The 9791-nt window shown below is 42.7% G+C and overlaps 1 long non-coding RNA gene across 1 annotated transcript in view; it reads left to right on the top strand.

Annotated features, from left to right (window-relative positions):
* The first annotated feature begins 358 nt into the window (after nucleotides 1–358).
* Nucleotides 359–9791, top strand: part of LOC102547648 (uncharacterized) — a 46944-nt gene continuing 37511 nt past the window's right edge. The window contains exons 1-2 of the long non-coding RNA XR_015678278.1: nucleotides 359–415; nucleotides 920–1047. This is a non-coding gene — a long non-coding RNA (uncharacterized LOC102547648). The remainder of the gene's footprint in view (nucleotides 416–919; nucleotides 1048–9791) is intronic.

Here is a 9791-nt window from a genome sequence, read left to right as displayed (position 1 = left end):
TAGGAGCTTCAGCCCAGTAAATAGTACACCCACAGTCAAGATGATTCATCCACCTCAATTAAATTAATCCAGGTATAGACTGCGATTGTCTCCCATCTGATTCTAGATTCTGTTAAGTTGACAATATCTGCTGTATTAGAATCAAGGATCGCGTCCAGACAGATCACACCAGGTCAGTACAGTTCCATGGGAGAGGTTTATTGTGGGGAAAAGGACAAAGCAGGCAGTAAAGATGAAGAGAGAAAAAGAGAGCGAAGGTCAGGAGGGGTCTGCCTTTTATTTGGGTTGGGAGGTAACCACACACAGGTAAAGGTTGGCCAGGTGGATGCTGGGAATGTATGGTGATTGCCATGGCAACAGATTCACAGATTCCTCTTGCCTATGAGTGATGTCTCCGTCATCCCTAGATTTGGAGGTGACTTATAACCTTAAAGTCTGTTCCTGACTGTAAAGCCAGTTCCTAATGTGAACATACCTCCTGTTTTCTTAACATAAAAAGAAGAAAATGGAGAGGAGGAAGCCAATAGTGAAAGGGGAATAGGGGCACCAGATCTCTTAATCTGATTCCTGTTGTCTAGGGGCATCATCAATTTCAGGGTGTAGGTGACTTTCACCATCAGGGTCCACTTGGTAAACATTTACATCAGGCTCCTCTGTGGACAACAGCTGGTTATCCTGTAAGGGGAACTGATTAATTGTTTAGTTAGATATTTTTTATATTTGTTGTTGAGGGAATGTAGAAACAAGATTAATGAGACAGGAAGAAATAATACCAGGAAGATGACTAGGAAAGGTGTTATGAAAGGGAGTATCCACTTTCATATAGGGTTTTCAAAAATCCAAGAATTGGAGGCCTCATGTTTCTTGAAACTCTGCATGTCTGATTGTAGCTCTTGGATTTTATTTCTCTCTATCCCAGATTGGTTGATGTAGAAACAGCATACTTCTTGGAGGAACAGGCAAAGACCACCTTCTTTAGCTGTCAGGACATCCAGCCCCATCCGTTCTGAAGTACCACAGCTGCCAAAGAAACGTTGTTTCTAGATGGTAAATATGGTTTCAGACATTTTTTGAAAACCAATGTTAAGCTTGGAAGTGAATTTATCATATTGGGTTATGGAAGTCATTATCTCTGCAAGTCCAGTACCAGGACCTATGACTATGCCTACAGCAACACAGAAGGGTGCAAACTGAACTGCCCTCTTACGTTGGACAGATATCATATCTGAACTGGGATTGACAGAGGCTAATTTCCCTGAATTATTCCTAGTTGAGGGAAAAGGATCACCGACATGCAAACTCCTGACCCACTGGCAGGTAGGCGATGATATACCCGAGTGCTAAAAAATTGATGTGTTTTTGGACTGCAGGGCATTATGGCAAAGATCGGGTACCAAGGGTAGTGGTTCTATTGCAGTCTAGTGAATTTAGTGTAGCTACATAATGTGTCCTGGAGGTCTTAAAACTGTTTGCCATGCCAAAAAAGAGGGAGAGAAGAAAGATATGGAGTCACGACAACATCAGAGTCAGGGCAGCTGACAAAAGGTGAGGTAAGGTTATTTGGCAGTATCACCGGAGAGGTTGTAAATGGCAAATGTGAGTTTATTCCAGGGGGTACACATAGCCAGCAATCTTTAAAGCAACCAGATTGGATGACTTAAGGAGTTGTAAGCTGAAATCTGAAGCAAAAGGTGAAATGACAAGTTAGTGCCATTTATGAGGGAGGCTGTCAAGGATGTAAGGACCTCAGAGGAGTGTTTGATTACTTCTCCTACTTTTCTGATATCTAGAGGTTGGGCAATTGAGACGTATTTTCTCCAGATATAGATAGTACTTACTTGGGACCCAGCTTGATTTTACAGGGGAGCTTATCAACAATTCTTGTCTCCCACCTGAGATTCCATGGACCTTGTATGTAGAAAAAGAGTGTCTAGCATTGTTGATAGAAGAAGTGATTGGTCTGTGATCCTAGTATATATGTATCTAGCAAGACCAATATGTACAACCCCATAGTCATCGGGCCATTTTTTACAATCAAGTTTTATCTGGTCAAAGAGAAAGCAAGTAAAGAGGTCATAATATTTAAACAGAATAATAGATACAGGGTTGATAGCAATTTGGATTGGTTCCTGGCATCTGGCTATGGAGCAGTTTTCTGACTCTATTTGGAAATACGTTATCAGTGGGGGTTTCTTAAATCTCAAATCTCTATTTGTAAGGGCTACACTGAAAATGAACCGCAGTGGGGGATGAGAAGCTCATGTCTTATCCAGTGGGATCAAGCGCAGCTGCTTCAGTGGAGTCTCATCTTCTGTGATTGGGGACAAGGTGGGTGGTAGATGTGTATGAAGAATTTTTAGGTGAAAGGATGAAAGGTTTGAGGTGAGACAGATGGACCAAACGAGAGAGTCCCTCAAGTTTAACAGCTACAGGGGTCATGAGAATTACCCTGAAAGGGACCTGCTATTTAGAAGAGAGAGAGGTAAGGGCTGATGGTCTGGAGAGGATAGAAGAACTTGGTCTCCATTTTGACCACTATAGATGGTGGTCAGCAAAGTTCCATAGGAGAGAGAGGAGGTGGCAAACTATTGGGGTTTGAGAGAGGAGAGCATTTAGGTGAAAAACCAGGAGTTAGGATAGGGTGTCCATACATGAGTTCGAAGGGTGAGATGAGGAGAGGTCACTTGGGGAAAGCTCAGAGCCTGAAAAGATCCAGAGGTAGGAGTTTTAACCAGTCAAGGTGAAGTTCTTGTCATAACTTGACAAGAGTGGTTTTTAAAGAATGGTTGGTTCTTTCTACCTTACCTGAAGATTGAGGGTGGTAGGGAATATGAAACTGCCAGGGGATGTCTAGGGTCTTAGATAGAATTTGAGAAATATGGGAGTGAATTCATGGACATTGTCTGACTGGAGGGAGGCAAAAACACCAAATCAGGGGATAGTCTTTCAGAGAAGGAGATCAGACACTGTTGTGGAGCCCTTTTGTTAGTTGTGGGAAATTCTTGAACCCACCCCAGAAGATGTCTACCAAGACCAGGAAGTACTTGATTTGACAGTGCGCATGTGGGTACAGTCAAGTTGCCAGTCCATTCAAGGAAGGGAACCTCTAGCCTGATGAGTAGGAAAGTAGGTGCTATGACACCTTGAGTTGGAGTCTGACATCTCACAGATTTTGCAAGAGGCAGTGATCGATTTTAAGAAACTTAAGTTATCAGGAGTAGGCTGCAGGTGGGTCTTTAAAAAGACAATTTTGAATGTTAGGATGACAGAGCTGGTGAGGATAGGACAGTGTTTGAAGAGTGTCAGGGAGTGAGGGTGGGGATGTGGGTTGTAATGTAAAAATGCCCTGGGACGGGTGAGAGGAGTCTAGGCCCCTAAGGGCCGCAGCTCTAGCTGCCTCATTAGCTCGGTTGTTTCCCGAGAATGGAATCATCTCTCTGGTGGGATCTGCATTGGACAATCCCAATAACTGTGAAGAGATAGGAGACCTTTAGCATGGCCATAATTTGGTTTGCATTAGTTACTGATCCTTCTTTAGTCATAAGTAACCCACGCTCCTTCCAGATAGCGGTGCGGGAAGGGAAGATATGGAAAGCATATTTGGAGTCTGTAGATGTTGAGATACTGTCCCAGTGCCAGTTGAAAGGCACAGGTAAGGACTATTAGTTCAGCCTGTTGGTTGGTAGTATGAACAGGAAGGGCCTATGTCTCAACCACCTCTGTGTCTGACTACCCCAGGGATTCTGGGACAGTCAGCTCTTCTGGTCCCTTCATGTAGAAAGGAGCTTTCATCTGTATGCCAGGTATAAACGTCCTGAGGCAATGTGCCCTCATGTATGTGTGAAGGATGAGGTAATATTTCCTCTAACATTTCAATGCAGGAGTGAGATGGGGAGTTGTTAGTATCTGGTCAAGGAAGAAGATTGGAAATATTAAGAGGTGGGCATAATTGGAAGGTGAGTGTGGAGTCTTCTATTGGTGCTACCTAAAGAGAAAGAACCCTGGAGGGAGGTAGAGTCTGTACTCCTTTGTAAGTTAGGAGCTATGACAGGTTATGAGAAGAGAAGACATTTATAGGTGACACAAAGATTAGTTTTTTTTTTTTTTGACTCTCGAATAAGGAGTTCAGCAGTTGCTAAGATACTAATACAAGGTGCCCATCCCTGAATAATTAGATCTAGTTTTTTGACAGGTTTGCTACAAGTCATAAAAAGGGTCCCAGTTGGTAACCTAGGAAGGAGCCTTGGAAAGGGCTCGGTAACAGGTTTGAGAAAAGGTTCATGGTTGGGTCCTAATGCAGAATCATATAAGGGGTGGGAATAGAGGAGAAAAGGAAGGAACCCAGGAACATAAAAAACTAGCTATTCCTAGGAATGATAAAATCTCTTCCTTTGTAGAAGAAATGGTTAGATTCTGTTTCTGTTAGAGACTTAATCAGATTCTTTCTATCTAAGGTAATAACCTTGTGGGTTGGGTTAATTGTTAGTCCAAAATAAGTGACCTGAGAAGTGGAAGTAGGACTTTAGAAGGTGAGACCCTGTAGCCTCGACTGGAAAGTAAATTTATGAGAGCAGAGGTGTCAGCTTGGCTAATTTTTAGAGAAGGGCTACAGAGAAGGATATCTACATAACGAAAAATCTTAGATTGAGGGATAGACAGAGAAATTAGGTCAGAAGCCAGGGCCTGGCCAAATAGGTGGGCTGTCCCGGAATCCCTGGGGTAGGACAGTCCAGGTAAATTGAGCAGAGAAGTGAGTGTGTGGATCTGTCCAGGTAAAGGTAAATATGTCCTGTGACCAGGCGTTTAGAGAGACAGAGAAAAATTCATCCTTGAGATCTGGGACTGAGAAATTGAAAGTCCGTGAGGAGACAGTGGAAAAAAGTATTTAAGGGTTAGCCACAACAGGATGGAGAGAACCACTGCAGAATTAATGCATCTGAGGTGTTGAGTCAGGCGATAAGTTCTGTTAGGTTTCTTAGCTGCTAGTATAGGGTTATTAAATGGGGGAGTGATAGGGCAAAGGAGTTTTTTTCTTTTTCATTTTTTAAAGATTTGTTTATTTTATATGTACACTGTAGCTGTCTTCAGACACACCAGAAGAAGGCATCAGATATCATTACAGATGGTTGTGAGACACCATGTGGTTCCTGGGAATTGAACTCAGGACCTCTGGAAGAGCAGTCGGTGCTCTTAACCACTGAGCCATCTCTCCTGCCCAAGTTTTTTTCTTAAGAGGTCAGAAATCATAGACTTAATCCCTTGAAGCTCTGGAGAAAGAGAGGCTATTGTGCTTGAGTGATATAACTAGTAGAGTCCAGTAATTGGATGACAACAGGAGAATGATGTTTAGCAACAGAAGAATTCTGGATGACCCAGACTCAGGGGCCTACCTGAGAAACTGGTAAAGGAAACAACATGTTAATATTAGTAGGTTGACTGGCTAAGAGCAACAGAGGGGCTGATGATCAGCTTGGGTTTAGGTGAGTGGGGAGTGGGGGACAAAGGAAATAGAGGCTATCAACTTAGCTAGAAAAGTCCTTCCCAATAAGAGGGCAGGATATATTGGCACTATCATAAAGGAATGGATGAGAAATACACCCCTAAAAATGCAAGTAAGTGGTAGGGTCTGGTGAGGGAGGTAATTGTCCTCCTACCCTGATAATGGAAAATGAGAGGGGGAAGTGGGTCCCCAACACTCCATCAGACCCGAGTAAGTGGCCCCAGTGTCTAAGAGGAAGGAGATGGACTGACCAGATACCATGATGGCTACCCGGGGGCTCCCTGATAGTGATGACGGTGGTCGAGTCAAGGAAGCTTGAGACTCTTCGATCATCCATAGCCAAGCCTTGGGGATCAGCTGGAGGGTTATCTGGGAGTGATGTCCCTCTCTCCTGTACAACATGAGGACAATCGACAGCCCAATGGCCCTCCTGATGGCACCTCGGACATGGCCCCTTTGGCTTGTTGGGGTTACATCAAGCCCTTGCCCAATGACTTTGTTGACTATATCTGTAGCAGAAGCCTAGTGGTCTCTGAGTCTGAGAGGATCAGGAGTCCAGGGCAGTGGCTGCAGCTGTCCACACAGACTTTGCCAGCATATGATATTTTTGTCTGTGGGCCTTGTCATCTCTCTTGTGGTACACTTTGAAGGCCAGCACCAAAACTTCTGCCTGTGGAGTTGGGATCCCTTCGCCAACTACTCAAGTTTAGCTTTTATATTGGGGTAGATCTGGGGAAAAAAGTGGTCATCAGAAGTTTCTTACCATCTGGGTTTTCAGGGTTTAGATTAGCATATTGTATTAAGGCTTTTGCAAGGCATTCTAAAAACTGAGATTGGTTTTCTTGTTTGTCCTGGATGACCTCTCAGAGTTTTACAAAATGTATTGGTTTTAAGGCTGCCCTATAGAGAATGGACAGGAGGCAGGTTATGAATTTATCTCTGGCTAAAATACCACCTGCGGAATTATAATTCCATTCCATTGGTCAGGTACTGCCTCAGATCTGATGGGTGTGTTTCATCTGTTTGATGAGTCTCGTCTGCATGTATTCTCGCCCGCTCCCAAACTCGCCTGTGCCCATCAGGAAGTAAATTATTAGTGAGGACCATATGTGCATCGTGGAAAGTCAGACTATAGGATTGAGTAATGTGCTGAAACTCTTTAATAAAAGCAGAGGAGTTAGAGGTATAGGAACCCAGTCTGCTTTCCACTGGAGAAAGTTCACTCAACAAGAAAGGAACATATACTATGACAAGGCTGTCTACCCCAACAATTTCCTTTATATGAAGGACTGATGCTGGGTCAGGTGTCCCTGGGGGGAGCAACTTGGGGGTTTGACTGGGGCCTTAGAAGTGGTGATGGGAGGGCTAAAGGTAGGTGACTGCAGCAGCAGTGGCTGGGGCAGCAAGAGAGTCTGTAATTGAAATCCATGTGGTGCAGTGGTGTCAGTGGTGGTCTGTCAGTCATGGTCACTGCTGGGGTCACTGTGACCAGTCTAGCAATTCCTGGGTTTCAGCACCAATACTTTTTTAAAGATTTTTATTTTTTTTTATATATGTGACTACACTACACTATCACTATCTTCAGACACACGAGAAGAGGGCATCTGATCCCATTACAGATGATTGTGAGCCACAATGTGGTTGCTGGGAATTGAACTCAGGACCTCTGGAAGAGCAATCAGTGCTCTTAATCCCTGAACCATATCTCCACGGCCACCATAATCTTCAAAAATGTAAAAATAGACCCACTGTTCATAGGAATATTTTACCACTGTGTATATGTCAAAAAGAAATGAAATTGCTATGTTAAAGGAACACCTGTACTTCTTATTAATTGCAATTCTGTTCCTAAATGTCCAGAAATAAAAGCAACTTAAGTGTCTACAACTGATGAGTAAAATAAAATGATGTGGTTGATCTATACCAAAACTTGTCCTTCAATACATCATAAGTATGTGCAACTTCGGCTTTTATGTCTCAGTTAAAAATAAAATCAGTTTTAAAGTAATAAATGCATTATTTAGAATCTTGATAAATGCATTACATGGAGGACATTAAGATAGAAACTTGTTAAGTTCTGGCACTATTAGATGTTATAGAGATTGGATGGCTAGTTAGATGATAAATGTTTAAAAGAAACAAAAGTGTTTTGTCTGGAAAGAGAAAAATGAATAAAATAATAAGCAGGAATGAACTGCCTTTTATACTTCTACCAAAAAAAAATGCCCTCAAGAAGCCCATGGAATACATCATAATAAAAAAGGGGAGAAAGGAAAATTATTGCTTAATTATAAAAATCCCGAGTTTAGTTGACTCTTCTTTAATGTTTTTAATTGAAATAGAATTGCACCACTTTTTCTGCTCCCTTTCCTTCCTCCTGTCCCTTCAGGTACCCTCCCCCGAACCTTTCCTTTTCCACCCTCCACTCTTAAGATTGTCAACAAATAACTTGATTTTTTAAATCTCTGACTCTCTGCCTGCCCTTAGGACCCTTTTCCTTCTGCTGGGTTGCCTTGTCCAGTCTTCATATGAGGCTAGGTACTTAGTTTTTTTTAACTTATGACCTGTTGGCTTCATATTTCTTGGAGGTCTGTGTTTTTCTGAAGAGAAATGGAGGAGTGAATCTTGTGAAGAGGAGAGATATAGGGAAAGGACTGGGAGGAAGGGAGGGAGGGCAAACTGTGTTGGGGGTGTAATATATGAGAGAAGAATAAGTAAATGTTAAATAAAGTCTGGCATATCTATGTTTAATACAAATTTTAAAACTTCAGCATTGAATTAGCAAAATAAAGCCATATTCTCTGTTTTATATTACTTTTGAATTGATATTCACATTAATTTCCTTTAGCTAGGCACATCTTTGAGCAGAACAGCCCACATTCTCACACTTTTGAGTAGCCGGCAGTCCTCTGTGTATGTGAGAACTCTGCAAGCTGATTAGCGAATGAGCTGCGACAAAAAGTTACAAAAGTGAAATGGAAAACAACTGCCCCCCACACTGTTTAATGTGTCTACTAGGCACACAAACATTTAATTAGCTGAAATGTGTTGACAGAGTAAGACCTTCCTGATGGCTCAACAGTTTTTTACCCGAGGAATATGTTCCAAAAGTCTGGCTGAGAGAATGAATTTGTTGCAATGCTTACTGTCAGGTTCTATTGTATACATATGCTCTGTCTCAGAAGCTTAAAGAGCAGCAAGGAAGCTCAGTGCTCATTAGTAGGCACTCCCAGGATCACAGTTTCTGCCTAAGATTCTGAAAGTTAGTCCTGTTATAAGCTCAGACTTGAGCCTAGTTTTGTGCTGATTACATGGGTTATCTAAGCCCTCTTATGGCCATATGTCCTCAACTTCCTCTGCCCAAATGTTTTCATTGTCGACATTTTAGTAAAAGATGCAAACATCTCTGTGTGCAACAAGTCTCAGTTTCTCATTTCCATAGAAACTACACCAAAACCACCATCACCCCCCACCCGGAACCCTCAACCACCACTATAAAATACCAGGAATATAGGCTTCAGGATGAGCCAATGGATCTAGCCCATGAAGAACATACAATAACCCATGAGATTCATACTTTGTACTTTCCATTGAATCCACTATTCTGGAAAATGTCTGAGTAGATGTAAGAAGTATTTTTTTTTCCTTTATTAACTTGAGTATTTCTTATTTACATTTCGATTGTTATTCCCCTTCCCGGTTTCAGGGCCAACATCCCCCTAACTTCTCTCCCTCCCCTTCTATATGGGCTTCCCCTCTCCATCCTACCCACATTACCACCCTCCCCCCAACAACCACGTTCACTAGGTGTTCAGTCTTGGCAGGACCCAGAGCTTCCCCTTCCACTGGTGCTCTTACTAGGATATTCATTGCTACCTATGGGGTCAGAGTCCAGGGTCAGTCCATGTATAGTCTTTAGGTAGTGGCTTAGTCCCTGGAAGCTCTGGTTGGTTGGCATTGTTGTTCATGTGGTGTCCCGAGCCCCTTCAAGCTCTTTCAGTCCTTTCTCTGATTCCTTCAACGGGGGTCCCGTTCTCAGTTCAGTGGTTTGCTGCTGGCATTCGCCTCTGTATTTGCTGTATTCTGGCTATGTCTCTCAGGAGAGATCTACATCCGGATCCTGTCAGCCTGCACTTCTTTGCTTCATCCATCTTATCTCGTTTGGTGTTTGTATGTGTATGGGACACATGTGGGAGAAGCTCTGAATGAGTGTTCCTTCTGCCTCTGTTCTAAACTTTGCCTGCCTATTCCCTGCCAACGGTATTCTTGTTCCCCTTTTAAAGAAGGAGTG

This window comes from Rattus norvegicus, chromosome 2 (assembly GCF_021556685.1).
Source record: "Rattus norvegicus strain SHRSP/BbbUtx chromosome 2, alternate assembly SHRSP_T2T, whole genome shotgun sequence".
NCBI classification, from domain to species: Eukaryota; Metazoa; Chordata; class Mammalia; order Rodentia; family Muridae; genus Rattus; species Rattus norvegicus.
The sequence above is the reverse complement of the archived record's forward strand: the minus strand, read 5'-3'. Positions and strand labels throughout refer to the sequence as shown.